General features: G+C 48.0%; 1 protein-coding gene and 1 long non-coding RNA gene across 3 annotated transcripts in view; one reads left to right on the forward strand and one right to left on the reverse strand.

The window, feature by feature from the left end:
* NTF3 (neurotrophin 3) overlaps positions 1-16,095 on the forward strand; it is a 94,635-nt gene that overhangs the window by 30,183 nt on the left and 48,357 nt on the right. The gene's annotated exons all lie outside the window — the stretch shown is intronic.
* On the reverse strand, positions 4,517-8,283 carry LOC135175116 (uncharacterized). Of its 2 annotated transcripts, none has more exons than XR_010302247.1 (3): positions 7,447-8,283; positions 4,840-4,929; positions 4,517-4,716 (listed from the first exon to the last, which is right to left on the reverse strand). It is a non-coding gene; the product is annotated as an uncharacterized LOC135175116 (long non-coding RNA). The 2 variants fall into 2 exon arrangements; XR_010302246.1 differs by having other exon boundaries at positions 4,517-4,724.

Raw genomic sequence — 16,095 nt, forward strand, 5'->3', positions numbered from 1 at the left:
TTTGATAGGGGGACCACGAGATGAATAAAGAACTGTCTTGATGGCCACACCCAAAGAGTGGCTGTCAATGGCTCCATGTCCAAGGGGAGATCAGTGACAAGCCGAGTCCCTCAGAAATTACTCCTGGGACCAGTCTTGTTCAACATCTTTGTGGGTGCCATGGACAGAGGCACTGAGTGCAGCCTCAGCAAGTTTGCTGACAACACCAAGCTGTGCTCAGTTCTGGGCCCCCTAGTTTAGGAGGGCATGCTTGAGCGTGTCCAGAGAAGGGCAATGAGGCTGGTGAGAGGCCTTGAGCACAAGCCCTGTGAGGAGAGGCTGAGGGAGTTGGGATTGTTTAGCCTGGAGAAGAGGAGGCTCAGGGGTGACCTTATTGCTGTCTACAACTACCTGAAGGGTGGTTGTGGCCAGGGAGGAGGTTGCTCTCTTCTCTCAGGTGGCCAGCACCAGAACAAGAGGACACAGCCTCAGGCTGCGCCAGGGGAAATTTAGGCTCGAGGTGAGGAGAAAGTTCTTCACTGAGAGAGTCATTGGACACTGGAATGGGCTGCCCGGGGAGGTGGTGGAGTCGCCATTCCTGGGGCTGTTCAAGGCCGGATTGGACGTGGCACTTGGTGCCATGGTCTAGCCTTGAGCTCTGTGGTAAAGGGTTGGATTCGATGATCTGTGAGGTCTCTTCCAACCTTGGTGGTACTGTGATACTGTGATACAGGCTGGAGGGCAGGGAACCATCCAGAGGGACCTGACCAGGCTGGAGAGGTGGGCACAAGCCAACCTCAGGAGGTTCAATAAGACCAAGTGCAGTGTCCTGCATCTGAGTGGAGGCAATGCCAAGCACAAATCCAGGCTGGGCAGTGAGTGGCTGGAGAGCAGGCCTGAGGAGAGGGACTTGGTGGTGCTGGTGGACCAGAAGCTCAACATGAGCCAGCAGTGTGCACTTGCAGCCCAGAGGGCCAACCAGAACTTGGGTTGCATCAGGAGAAGTGTGGCCAGCAGGTTGAGGGAGATGATTCTCCCCCTCTACTCTGCTCTGCTGAGATACCACCTGGAGCACTGCATCCAGTTCTGGACCCACTGTTACAAGAAGGATGTGGAGATGCTGGAGCATGTCCAGAGGAGGGCCATGAGGATGCTCAGAGAGCTGGAGCAGTTTTACTATGAGCACAGACTGAAAGAGTTGGGGCTGTTCAGTCTGCAGAAGAGGAGGCTCCCAGGTAACCTTCTTGTGACCTTCCAGGATCTGAAGGAGGCCCACTAAAAAGCTGTGGAGGGACTTTTTAGGCTCACAAGGAGTGACAGGACTAGGGGAAATGGAGCAAAGCTGGAGGTGAGGAGATTCAGCCTGGACGTGAGCAGGAAGTTGTTCAGCATGAGAATGGTGAGAGCCTGGCATGAGTTGCCCAGGGAGGTGGTTGAGACCTAATGGCTGGAGGTGTTTAAGGCCAGGCTGGATGAGGCTGTGGGCAGCCTGCTGTAGGGTAGGGTGTCCCTGGGCATGTCAGGGGGGTTGAAACTAGATTATCCTTGTGGTGCCTTCCAACCCTGACTGATTCTATGATTCTAAATCAGGTTGTTCAGAGACCTCTCAAACCTCACCTTGAAAATCTCCAGGGATGGGTCCCCAAGCACCTCCAGAACAACTTATTGCAGTATTCCACCACTCCCACGGTAAAGAACATTCTCCTAACATCCAATCTATATATTCTCTTCTTCATTTTGAAGCCATTGGCTCTCATCCTATCACTGTAAACCTTTGCAAACAGTCCCTTTACAGCCTTCTTGTTGCCCACTTCAGCTACTGGAAGGCTGTTATTAGGTCTCCCCATATTGAACAACCCCAGCTTCCTCTGCCTGTCCTCATAGCAGAGCTGCTCCAGCCCCTTGATCATTTTGGTGGTCCCTTCCAACCCTGACTGATTCTGTGATTCTATGAAATCAAAATATAGCCTCAGCAATGGACTGCAATTAATGCAGATCAAAAACATTGCCTGGGAGGCATTGGAGGTGCTGCTGTTTTAACTCTCAGGTATCTGTGAGGAAGTTTATTTTGTCCTTTTCTCATCCATTCATTTCTTGTCTCTTCCAGATGGTTAAATAGCTGTAATCAATTCTAGTCGTGGGGACACTCCTGTCTTTGTGTTAGTATCTTGTATGATTACTTCAACCCCAAACAATAGATCCAGATGCTGGTAGGAGTAGGACTGGACACAAGGTGAATGGCAATTTTTTCTTCAAGTGGAGAACTTACTCAATTTTCTGCTAAATTATTCTGTCCCTATAGGCAGTTTGTTATTTCCACAGACTTGGCTCATAAATATTGGATGTCTGCCTAGCTGGGAAATTGCATTTCCATTTTCAACACCTGCCATGTGCTAGACTTCAATGAGAGGGCTAGCTAGTACTCTGCAAAGAGATGGGATACTCACAATCTATGTTGTCCCCTGTGTTAAATAAAAGTTATTCATACCTTTCCTGCTATTCATTTGGAACTGCATTTGAGATTCTGACTTGGTTTTTTGTTGTTCTTTTGATGTAACCAGCCATAAAAGATTCTATGCCCTTCTTTATAAACCCAAACTATGCTTCTCTTGACCAATATCTCCTTCCACACCCAGTTTTTCACAGTGTGTTTGTTAGCTGCTCTTTAGCAAGGCACAAGCATTTACATTTCATGCTGCTGTATGGAGGGAGGCTGCAGGGGATTCAGCAGATCTGCTGAGGTGTTATGTAAACAGAAGGCACTTTTTAAGAATCATGATGATACACAGTTTCACAGAGCTATTCAGGAAAGCTCTAAACCTACCTTTAGATGGTTTGTTTACCAGATTTCAGGACAGATTCAGGGCTAAACCTTTTCTCTGTTAGCCAGCCCACGGACAGCTTGAGTAGAGAGTCAGTGCACTGTAGAATCATAGAAGCAACCAGGTTGGAAGAGACCTCCAAGATCATCCACTCCAACCTAGCACCCAGCCCTAGCCAATCAATTATACCATGGAACTAAGTGCCTCACCCAGGCTTTTCATAACATCATAGAATCATAGAATCAGTCAGGGTTGGAAGGGACCTCCAGAGATCATCCAGTCCAATACCCCTGCTAAGGCAGGATCCCCTTAGGGTAGTTCACTCTGGAATGCATCCAGGTGGGATTTGAAAGTCTCCAAAGAAGGAGACTCCACAACCTCTCCGGGCAGCCTGTTCCAGGGCTCTGTCACCCTCACTGTAAATAAGTTTCTCCTCATGTTGAAGTGAAAACTTCTGTGTTTCAGTTTGTAGCTGTTGCTCCTTGTCTTAGTACTGTGCAGCACCAAAAAAAGATTGGCCTCATCCACTTGGCACCTACCTTTCAGATATTTATAGACATTGGTCAGATCTCCTCTCAGCGTCCTTGTCTCCAGAATGAGAGGACCCTCAATCTCTCTCCATAGGGGAGATGCTCAAGTCCCTCAGTCGTCCTTGTGGTCTCTCTCCAGCAGGTCCCTGTCTCTCATGAACTGGGGAGCCCAAAACTGGACACAGTATTCCAGGTGTGGTCTCAGCAGGGAAGGGATCACTGATAAATATGTTAAGGAAATTTGGCCCCAAAACCGAACCCTGGGGGACACCACTTGTGAAATATCTATTTAACCCAGCCTCACTGGAGCACACTGAAGCATAACATCCCCTTAGTGCTGTGCACCATGAGCATAAAATTTCCTGCTTCTTATCATAGAATCATAGAATGTCAGAGGCTGGAAAGGACCTCAAAAGATCATCTGGTCCAGCCCCCCTGTCAGAGCAGGATCACCTAGAGCAGATCACATAGGACCACATCCAGGTGAGTTTTGAATATCTTTAGAGAGGAAGACTTCACAACCTCCCTGGGCAGCCTCTTCCAGTGCTCTGCCACCCTCACAGGGAAAAAAATTTCTTCATTAGGTTCACATGGAACCTCCTATGCCTCAACTTCCACCCCTTGCCCCTTGTGCTGTCACTGGGAATCACCAAGAAGAGGCTGGCTCCATCCTCCTGGCACTCACCCTTTGCATATTTATAAAGATTAATGAGGTCAATAAACATTAATGAGGTCTTAGTGTCTTACTTAACTTCAACCTATGAGTAACAGAGGCATTTCTCCACAGTCTCAGTAGCCTCACCTCAATAAAGAGATGTACACAGGCTTGTTTTACATGCTTAATGTGGCAAATCAGTGCACACCTACTATATCCTACAAAGCTGCTTTCATCTCCTACAGCTTAGGAAGTCATATAATCATAGAGTCAGTCAGGGTTGGAAGGGATCACAAGGATCAGCTAGTTCCAACGCCCCTGCCATGGGCAGGGACACCCTACCCTAGAGCAGGCTGGCCAGCAAGCACTGATGGCCTGGGGGTGCTGTGGGGGCTCTGGTGCAGGTATCTGCACCAGGAAAAGGGATTTTCATATCATCTTGGAATGGCTCGGGCTGGAAGGGAGCTCAGAGGTCATCTGCTGCAAGTCCAACAGAGTTAAACTAATTGTTCTGGAATATATTTGTTTGTTTGTTTGTTTGTTTTAGGATCTCTCATCTTTTGCTTCTCGGGGAGTTTACAAAGACAATGAACTCAGAAATAGACATTTCTGTATAGCTGGAAATAACATATTGCAGCCCTTCTGTGTAATTGGTGTCATCTGTTAGCTGTAAATTTGCAAACAGATCCTCACACGTGAGACACATTTCTCTCTCCTCTTTAAAGCAGCCCTGGAGTTCTCAAAAAAAAAAAAAAAAAGAAAGAAAAAAAAAAGATCCAGTCAAGAAAATCATACATAGACAGAAAGAAATCACCATTTTTTTGCTGACAGACTCTTCCCAGTAAATAAATACCTGTTTCTCTAGCCTCTTCTCAGTGGCCTCCAGTGGTGAAAGTCGACATGTTTTCTAAGCAGTCTGTTTGCTGTCTTGTAGCATCCATAGCTGTTAGAATCATAGAATCAACCAGGTTGGAAGAGACCTCCAAGATCATCCAGTCCACTAGAGTAAGTGCCTCATCCACTCTTTTCTTGAACACCCCCAGGGATGGTGACTACACCAACTCCCTGGGCAGCCCATTCCAACGGTAGATCACTCTGTGAAGAATTTCCTCCTAACATCCAGCCCAGGGCATCTTGTGCCTGCTTGATCCCTCAGCCCAACTACAGCTTGATCTTGCTTCACTATAACATAAGACAGTCAAAAAACTGTTCTGGCAGTTTGAGCTCATTGTCAGTGAGGGAGAGCTCTGTGGCAAGAGCTGGAAAACATGACTCATGTGAAATGCCTTATCAATACCATATACCCATGCCACTGAACGATAAAGCAAGCAGATTAGATACTGGCTGCTCATTGCAGTCTCAATGGGATTCCTTTTCATAGACAGACAGGGACAAATTCACTTTTCTGAATGCCTTGAAAGCATTTGAGATGTCTGAAATAGATATGCCAATGCTGTTCTGGTATTAAAGGCTCATACCCTTCTAGAGTAGTGTGCCTTATTGGAGGCTATACAGAATTCCTCTAGGCACATTCATAGAATCAGAGAATGGAGAAAAGCTCATACGGAGTGAAGCTGGAGGTGAGTAGCTTCAGGCTGGACATGAGGAGGAAGTTGTTGAGCATGAGAGTGGTAAGAGCCTGGCATGGGTTGCCCAGGGAGGTGGTTGAGGCCCCATGGCTGGAGGTGTTTAAGGTCAGGCTGGATGAGGCTGTGTGCAGCCTGCTGTAGGGTAGGGTGTCCCTGGGCATGGCAGGGAGGGTAGAACTAGATGAACCTTGCTCCCTTCCAACCCTGACTGGTTCTATGATTCAAGAATGGCTTAGGTTGAAAGGGACCTCAGAGATTATGGATTCCAACCTCTCCACCACAGGCTGCAATGCTTTCCAACTACACTCAGCTGCTCAAGGCTTCATGCAACCTGGCATTGATCATCCCCCCGACAAGAGGCATCCACAGCGTCCCTGGGCAGCCTATTCCAGAGTCTCACCATCCTTGTACTGAGGAATTTCTTCCCAAGATCCAGTCTAATTCCGCTCTGCCTCAGCTTAAAAACATTTTCCCCAGTCCTGTTGCTAAGCACCCTTAGGATAAGAGAGTGGGAACATGGAAATGGAGATAGACAACAGTGGGTGAGCACCTGAGTAAAGGCTTAGTTGCCTTTGACAGTTACAAGGCAAATGGTCTTTAGTAAATTGTCTCCAATGCTGAAAAGCTTCTGAAATATCTACATAGATTATCATGGTTTCGTGACTCTTATCTATAGAATCATAGAATGGTTTAGGTTCAAAGGAACCTTAAAGATTATCTAGTTTCAACCTCCCTGCCATGGGCAGGGACACTTTCCACTAGAGCAAATTGCTCAAGGCCCTGTCTGACCTGGCCTTGAACACCTCCAGGGTATGACCTCCCTGGGCAACCTGTTTTAGTATGTCACCACCCTCACTATCAAGAACTTCTTCCTAATCTCCAGTCTAAATCTGCTCTATTCCAGCTTCAATCCATTGCCCCTTGTCCTATCCCAGCATCACTTCTGGAACACACTTCCTTGGTTTCACAAATCCCTTTCTACTGACTAGAACAGGTCAGTGTGTGTGCAGATGGATCTATATATATGGGTCTAAAATAAATACAGTCACTTAGAAACACAGGTATAAATACAGGTCTTAGTCTGGAGCCAGGTTATATTTGCAACAGGATTTGGCTGTGAACAAATAAGCCACAAGTTTGCTGGACAGGTCTTTAATATCTTTTTCTGCAAGTGATGATCTCTCATTCTCAATTGTAATCATAGAATCATAGAATGGTCTAGACTGGAAGGGACCTCAAGGATCATCCAGTTCCAACCCCACACCATAGGCAGGGACATCTCCCACTAGATCAGGTTGCTCAAGGCCTCATTTAACCTGGCCTTGAACATCTCCAGGGAGGGAGCAGCCACAACATCCCTGGGCAACCTGTGCCAGTGTTTCACCACCCTCACTGGAAAGAACTTCTTCCTAACATCCAGTCTGAATCTCCCCTCTTCCAGTTTAAATGCCTGCCCCTTTTCCTGTCATTACAAGACCTTGTATATAGTCCCTCCCCAGCCTTCCTGTAGGTCCCCTTCAGATACTGGAAGGTCTTCTCGGAGCCTTCCCTTCTCCAGACTGCAGAGCCCCAACTCTTCTATCCTGTCTTTGTAGCAGAGCTGCTACAGCCCTCTGAGTATCTTTGTGACCTCCTCTGGACTCATTCCAACAGTTCCATGCCCCTCTTGTGTTTGGGACTCCAGAACTGTTACACAGTACTCCAGGTGGGGTCTGATGAGAGCAGAGTAAAGGGGGAGAATCCCCTCCCTTGCCCTGCTGGGCACACTGCTCTTGATGCAGCCCAGGACAGTTGAGGGACTTTTACACGTCTTAATGCTTTAGTAACTGCTTTGGTAGTAGTGGAATGAACAGCATTGTGTAAAGCCTCACCTGCCGGCTGTCCCAGCTGCATCATCTAGGCAATGCTTCTCATCCATATGGCTCAGTTGCAGAAAACAGAGGCACAGAGTTAAAATGATTGATGTGGCAGGAGATACCAGTACTTAATAGATTCGTTGCTACAGCCTTCAAGCATGGATTTAGCTTGCAGCTGGCGGCAGAATAAAGATGAAAATGTAATTTCCTGCCTCTCAGACTGAACGAAGCACACCTGGGAATGAGCAGGACTAAGGAACACAAGCATCTGGAGTCCTTCAAATGCAGGCTGGCTGGCATCTAAGATTTTTGCTGTGGCACTTCCCGTAGGAGCAGGTTTATCTCCTGCCTTCCTCCTTCCGGACCGTGCTGCAGGTTATCACCATTCCAGCTTTCACACCAGTTTCAAACATTTGCACATTAATCAGAAGAGATATGGCACTAACTTTTCCCTGGAACTAATGCATATTTACTGTCTTGCATGACATATGTATAGATCATTACTGGATGTTGATAAGAAGAGCCGAGGAGGAAATATTTCACAGAGGCAAACAAGCACTATACTTAGCAATGTGATTTATAAGTTGAAGGTGGAGTCCAAATGCTAGTGGTGGGAGCCTTGTAAACTCCATGTGCAGTATCATGTCCTGCATCATTACTTAAAAATGACAAAATTAAACATTACTTCCATTTATGTAGGCTATGAGGGATATCTTCAGCGCTTTATGATACATTGGGATGTGATTTTGTGCCAGACTAAGAGCAAAAATAAACCCCTCAAGCACCTACAAGAAAATTCAATTCTTACTGCTTTGCAGGATTGTTTTTTTTGGTTTGAGTCAGAAAGCAACATGTGCTTATGCCATCAAAGTGTAGCCTGGCCCAAGAAAAGACAAACCTTACCATGGCAGAGTCCATGCAAGCAAATTAATTTGCTGGGAATTTCCTTTGAGGGCCACACATGAAAGGCAAAAAAAGGGATCTCCACATTTAACCACCTCCAAAAGAATCACTTAGCAGCATTGCAGGAGATGGGCAAGAGGTCTCAGTAAGTAATGGAACCAACGAAAACACTTTCTAGGGTCAGATTTAGATTCCCTTCAATAACAGTTAAAAATGTTTGGTTTGGGGCTTTACAGGATCAGAGGATGCTAGGGTTTGGAAGGGACACAAGGAGATCATCAAGTCCAACCCCCTGCCACAGCAGGACAGTACTATCTAACACAGATCACAGAGGAACACATACAGACAGGCCTCTCCAGAGGAGACTCCACAACCTCTCTGGGCAGCCTGTGCCAATGCTCTGGGGCCCTCACAGTAAAGAAGTTCCCTCTTGTGTTGAAGCAGAACCTCTTTTGCTGCAATTTACATCCATTGCTCCTTGTCCTATCCCAGGGAGCAAATGAGCAGAGCCTGTCCTCCCTCTCTTGACCATCCTTCAGATACTTATAAACACTTATCAAACAACTTCGTTGTTGGTTGTTTTTATTTTTAATGCAGAAAAGGAGTGAAGGAAAGGGAGTTTTCATACAAAAGCAGAGCATAAACAGAGAGGATATTCCTGCAAAGAAAGGCGAGCAAATTAATCACTGGGGAAGGGTGGGAGTGTGGGGGTGTGAGTTGCACATGCCCAGATTGAAAAAGTTAGAAGCCCATAGACAAATCCAAATTAAGTTAAAGGAGAGATTCCTAAGGACACAGGTGTAAACTGGGGGTCGGAGGGGAGGGGGGGGAGAGGGGGGACAGTCTCTGCTCACTTGTTCCCTGGGATAGGACAAGGAGCAATGGGTGTAAGCTGCAGCACAAGAGATTCCACCTCAACACAAGGGGGAACTTCTTTACTGCAAGGGTCACAGAGCACTGGAACCGGCTCCCCAGAGAGGTTGTGGGGTCTTCTTCCCTGAAGACTTTCAAGGCCTGTCTGGATGTGTTCCTCTGTGACCTGAGCTAGATTGTATGGTCCTGCTCTGTCAGGAGGGTTGGACTCGATGATCTCTTTGGGTGCCTTCCAGCCCCTACCATTCTATGAGCCTGTGACTTCAAGTGACTTCAGAGTTATATTGAACACCTGGTGTTTCATGGACAGGTTGGTGGCTTGAAGGTTGCAAAGGTCCAGTCCTGTCCAATTCATTCCAGAAATAAGTCAGTAGTTATGCACACCTTGCATGTCATGACCAGCTAGTCCTCATGGAAAAATCTAACCAAACTTTGTGGTGGGGACTGTTTTATAGAATCATAGAATGGTTTAGGTTGGAAGGGACCTCAAAGATCATCCAGCTCCAACCCCACACCATAGGCAGGGACACCTCCCACTAGAACAGGTTGCTCAAGGCCTCATCCAACCTGGCCTTGAACACCTCCAGGGAGGGAGTAGCCACAACATCCCTGGGCAACCTGTGCCAGTGTCTCACCAGCCTCACTGGAAAGAACTTCCTTCTAACATCCAGTCTGAATCTCCCCTCTTCCAGTTTAAACCCATTACCCCTTTTCCTGTCATTGCAAGACCTTGTCAATAGTCCCTCCCCAGCCTTCCTGTAGTCCCCTTCAGATACTGGAAGGCCACTATAAGGTCTTCTCAAAGCCTTCCCTTCTCCAGACTGCAGAGCCCCAACTCTCATAGCCTGTCCTCATAGCAGAGCTGCTTCAGCCCTCTGAGCATCTTGGTGGCCTCCTCTGGACTCATTCCAGCAGTTCCATGTCCTTATTCTTCTCTCCTCTTGACAGTGACTGTGAACTGAAAAGTAGGAATGCAAAGAAAGACAGCACAGAATGTTAGGGGTAGGCACCTTGAAAGCTCATCCAGTTCAACCTCCCTGCCAGAGCAGGATCAGCTAAAGCAGGTCACACAAGAACACATCCAGGTGGGTTTTGAATATCTCCAGAGGAGACCCCACAACCCCCCTTGGCAGTCTCTTCCTGTGCTCCATCACCCTCACATGGAAAAAATTCTTCCTCATGTTTCCATGGAACTTCTTATGCATCAACTGTTGCGGAGGGCAGAAATACGTGGCCGAGAAGAAAATTTATCAAAAATAGATATTTTTTATTTTTTACAAAACCCGCCCCCACAACTATATATACAAAGATTAATTTCGTTTAATAAACAGGTTAAGTTGCATGAGAATTCTACGAGGATACCATTAATAATCTGACTATATATATTTGGAAGTCAGTTTTTGGAAAAGGACTCTGCTATTAATTAATAGCGGTTTCTTACTAAATTAAGCTAAGCCAAATAACTCACTCAGGCTGGCTCGTGCGGTCGGTCTTCCTCCTCCAGCGGCTACAGGAGTCGTTAAGGGTCGTTAAGGGTCGTTAGGCAGACAAAGGTGTGCCTAACACCAAGGCAAGTCCTTTGGTCTCTCTGCAGTGCAGGCACAGGAGAGTGAGCGAACTCGTCCAGGCACAGGCAAAATCCAAAGCGGGAACCCCAAAGGCGGGAAGACCCCCAATATTTATACCCTTCGCTAGACAAAGGGCAGAGTTACCACACTTTAGGCGCGAAAGCGCACGGCCAATCCCGGCCTGGCTCCAGCGCGGGAACTCACGGGGCAGTCCCCGCCCCCTTCTCGGCTGCAGGGCAGGCGAGGGGGGGGGAAACCAGGCGGCTTTTCCCCTTTCCCCCCGAAGTCCGGGCAGGAGAGGAATTTAGGGGTACAGGACTCCAGGACATCCCACCCCGGTGGTAATGAGCATCTTTGTCTAGAACTTGAGTGAGAGGTGATCCCCCTTCAATTTAGGAACCTATTAATATATATATATGGCTTAGCCTTTTCCAACATTAACAATACATTAATCGCCCCAACAATATTTAACAATACTTAACAAGGCTTAACAATAGCCCAAACAGTATTAAATAAAGCTACACAGTCAATTTGAAGATTGCTCTGTTCCTGGTAGAGCAACCAAGTTCATGGCAGAGCCTTAGATGCTCTGAGTCCATGGCTGGAGGTCACAGTCCGTGGGTCCGGATGCCATCATCCACTGGCCACCCCGGTGATATGACTCCGTCTCTCGTGTAGCTGGTTCTCCTTTTCCCAGGTGCTGGTCAGGTGGTCAGGAACTGGTCCTCTGCCTCGACCTTAACCTGTAAGGAGACAAAATCTGCCTCGGCCTATAAAGGCCAGGCTTGACAATTAATAATTGGGGACGATCCACCGTGCACTGATCCGGTGGCCTTTTCCATTTGCATCTAGGGCTTCCCAGGCATATAAGCCTCTGGGTTTACCCCATGCCATTGGCACTACCCCTATAGGTTGGCCTTTTGTACTGGGGCAGGTGGTCAGTGACCACGTGGCTCACCTAGGCAGCAGGTCTTTATTCTGGGGGCTTCTGTAGCTCTCCCCGTGACTGCTGACCATTAAAAGCTGCCGAGCCACTATTACGGTAATTCAGTGTTTTGCCTCCCGTGTGGGAGACGAGAAAGGGTTAACCTTTCTGTCTGGGGACGAGCTGCAGTTCCCAGCGGGGGGGCTGCCGCTTCTGGGCGAGCCGCTCTGGGAACCACCGCTGGGCGAGCCGCTGCCGCTGGCCCTGGCGCGGCTGCCTCTGGATTTTGCAGCCGATTTCTGAAGGCACCGCACTAGATCCTTCAGCTGCCAGTCTGCCAGCTGCCTTAAAACAGTTTTTGGTACCCCTAAAGTCAGGGCTTGTAGATACCAACTGTTCTTTTCTCTGGGTCTCCAGTCACTCTGTGGGTCTCTGCCCCTTCCCCTCGGGGAGAAGCCTGAAGGACCGGTCCCCCTGGGGCGGCAGTCCTGCACTGGCCGGACCTGCCTGCGCAGAGTCCTGGGATTTTCTGGGGGAGAAGCACGAGACTGTCTCTCCCCAGCCCCTTTTCCTTCAGGAGACCCAAACCCAAACTGCAGCCCGTGGGCATTCAAGTCAGTTAACAGTTCAGCCCAAGTCATTACGTGCTCTTTAGCACCATCGTTCTCTGCATTTTCTCCAAGCACACGTTCAATTTTCTCAACATTCTTCATTAGTTGGATTTGCAGAGTTGCTGGCAAACCCTTCATAATAGGGTGCAGTCTCTCCGGGTCCACAGGGGCATAAAATGGGCAATCATAATGTCCCTTATCATAGATAGCCTGGACACAGGCAAGTCTGCGGAGAGCAGTGATGAGCTCAGAGGAGCTGGTGACCCGTAGTTCCGTCGGCTCCCCCCGGTAGGCTGGACGGACACTGCTTGCCCAGTAGGCTATCCGAGCGGTGAGGCTGTGTGTCCCCTCGGGTTCACGTGTCAGGAACACATCGTCCCCCCAGTCTCCAGCAGCTTCCTGCGAGTCTAGAAGGACCCGGTCCCCACCGGCTCGGGACACTCGATACACATAGTCAGCGACTGAGTCCCCAGGATCTCTCGCATATTTGACTTGTAAGTCACTGAGCTGTGCATCTGTAAACTGTTTTTTGATCACGGTGGTCCCTGCACCGCCTTTTCTGCCCTTCACGGACTCATTCCTGATCACAGGCAACACGTGCTTGTGCACCGCGGCGCCCTCCTCACCGGAGCTCTCTTCTCCGCTAGCTACGGGAGAGTCCGGTCGGGACCTGCGCTTTCTGTGTGGCTTTGAGGCTTTCTGCCGCGCAGAGGCATGTGCAGAGGAATTCTCTGCGTCTCTGGCAGAGTCTTTTGTGCCTGGTTTCGGGGAACTTCTCTCCCCCGAAGAGCCCCTCGGGGCATTCTCTGCCTTTCTCCCCGATTCCCGCGAATCACTCCATTCAAATTCAGACACGGAGACCGAAGAGGTGGTGTCTGCAGGCGTTACAAGCCTTTCTTTCATCCGGGCAGTCAGTGCCGCGGTCAGGCTCTTTGTCTGCGCCAGCATGCTTTCCCAGATACTTTGGCATTTAGCTTTTTCGGCTAATAAATCCTTTTCCAAGGCCTGAATTCTTTTTTCATAATTTTCAAATTCGGCCAGAGTCTGGGTCACGACTGACCCCAGAACAACAGAGAAATGCTCCGTTGGAGACTCAGAAATCACAGGGTCTGAGCGCTCAGCTAATTTCTCCAGGATTTTCTCCGGATTTTTACAATTTTTCTGAGCCCAAATTAAATCAAGACCTGTGATTAGGCATCCCTTTTCTTGTAGAAATTCTATGATTGAACTACCCTGCATACACTGCGCCATAATGTTGCGGAGGGCAGAAATACGTGGCCGAGAAGAAAATTTATCAAAAATAGATATTTTTTATTTTTTACAAAACCCGCCCCCACAACTATATATACAAAGATTAATTTCGTTTAATAAACAGGTTAAGTTGCATGAGAATTCTACGAGGATACCATTAATAATCTGACTATATATATTTGGAAGTCAGTTTTTGGAAAAGGACTCTGCTATTAATTAATAGCGGTTTCTTACTAAATTAAGCTAAGCCAAATAACTCACTCAGGCTGGCTCGTGCGGTCGGTCTTCCTCCTCCAGCGGCTACAGGAGTCGTTAAGGGTCGTTAAGGGTCGTTAGGCAGACAAAGGTGTGCCTAACACCAAGGCAAGTCCTTTGGTCTCTCTGCAGTGCAGGCACAGGAGAGTGAGCGAACTCGTCCAGGCACAGGCAAAATCCAAAGCGGGAACCCCAAAGGCGGGAAGACCCCCAATATTTATACCCTTCGCTAGACAAAGGGCAGAGTTACCACACTTTAGGCGCGAAAGCGCACGGCCAATCCCGGCCTGGCTCCAGCGCGGGAACTCACGGGGCAGTCCCCGCCCCCTTCTCGGCTGCAGGGCAGGCGAGGGGGGGGGAAACCAGGCGGCTTTTCCCCTTTCCCCCCGAAGTCCGGGCAGGAGAGGAATTTAGGGGTACAGGACTCCAGGACATCAACTTCCACTCATTGTCCCTTGTCCTGGCATTGGGCATCACCCAGCAGAGCCTGGCTCCATCCTCTTGGCACTCACTCTTTACATCTTGATAAACATGAATGGGGTTGCTCCTCCTCTCCAAGCTAGACTTCCAGCTCCCTCAAGCTCTCCTCGTAAGGAAGATGTTCCCCTGCCTTAATCACCAACCACTGCTGAGGGAGACAGAAATCAAGAGGTAGAAAAAAGCTCCACTAGCTGGTGAAGTTATGGTGCTTGGGGAGACATGAAGCATTGCTGAGATGAAGTGTTTACAGAAAAAGATCCCAGAGCTCATATTTGTAGTATGTATTTAGAAATTCCTGGAACTCAATTTTATAGGAGGTTTGATTAATGGCTGTACTGCAGTTCAGCTCCCAGCCCTATTGAACTTACTGTACTGGAACTGAGAAAGACACACACTAGCCAAATAGGAACACTACTACTGGACTGTGATTTAGGGGTGGTTCGGTGCTCAAAGGCATTGCTGCGGAGGCTCTGCTTATTGTACACGTAGAGATCAAAGCAAAAGGAGTGCTTCTTCGAAGCTCACTTGTTACAAGAGTCAGACAGGCTGAGGGAGCTGGGGTTGCTCAGCCTGGAGAAGAGAAGGCTCCAGGCAGCCCTAAGAGCAGCCTGCCAGTACCTGAAGGATGGAGAGAGACTGCAAAGGCTGCAGTGACAGCACAAGGGCACTCGTTTGAAGTGAGAGAAGAGTGGACTCAGAATGGATGTCAGGAACAAATTCTTTAGCGTGAGGGTGGTGGAACACTGCAGCAGGTTGTTCGGTGAGGTGGTTGTGGTCCTTCAGTCCCTGGGGGACTGATGAGGGGTGCAAGAAGGATGGAGAAAGACTGCAAGGGCCTGCAGGGACAGGACAAGGGCAATGGTTTGAAATGAGAGAAAAGTGTACTCAGAAGGGATGTCAGGAACAAGTTCATTAGCATGAGGGTGGTGGAACACTGCAACAGGTTGTTCGTTGAGGTGATTGAGGACCTTCAGTCCCTGGGGATATTCAAGATGTGGATCAACACAGATCTGGGAAATCCAGTGTAGTTGAGGATGTTCCTACTTACTGTAGCAGGGGCTGATGTAGATAACCTTTGGAGATCCCTTCCAACCCAAACCATTTTATAACTCTGTGTGCTTGTCCCTGATACTTCAATGGCAGAAGAGGTGAAGGACAACAAGAAATGCTGTTGTTTCCCCATCTTTGTCCAATAAAGCTCTCTCTAATCATAGAATCATAGAATCAAGCAGGTTGGAAGAGACCTCCAAGATCATCCAGTCCAACCTATCCCCCAGCCCTAGCCAGTCAACCAGACCAGAACCCTAATGTACAGGTTCTCCTAATTATGTATTTATGTCCCTTCAGTATCTTCCAGGAGCATGGCCAAATGCTCAATTTCCTTCCCCTGGTGATGCATGCCAAGTGTTCCCACACTGTGGTATTTGACATTAGTACTGTTTCTCCCACACTTCAAAGAAGACATCTGTGGTTATGGCTGGTAAATGCCAACTTAATTTCTTATTATCATCATAATAAATTAAACCCAGTCTTGTTCTGCTGAGGTGGGAATCACTTCATTAAATAGTGCTCTTATGGCTATTAGGGTTTCTGAAGTGAAACTTGATGCTGTCTTTCTCGGTGTGCCAAATGGAGAAAAATAGAGGGAATGTTCAACAACAAAACAAAAAATAAACAAACAAACAATACCCACAATAAAACAAACAAACAAACAAGCAAACAAAAAACCCCAAACCAAACCCAAAACAACCAAGAAAAAATAAACCACCATCATCAGAAAACAGCACAAATGCTGAAC

This window comes from Pogoniulus pusillus, chromosome 4, assembly GCF_015220805.1.
Source record: "Pogoniulus pusillus isolate bPogPus1 chromosome 4, bPogPus1.pri, whole genome shotgun sequence".
NCBI classification, from domain to species: Eukaryota; Metazoa; Chordata; class Aves; order Piciformes; family Lybiidae; genus Pogoniulus; species Pogoniulus pusillus.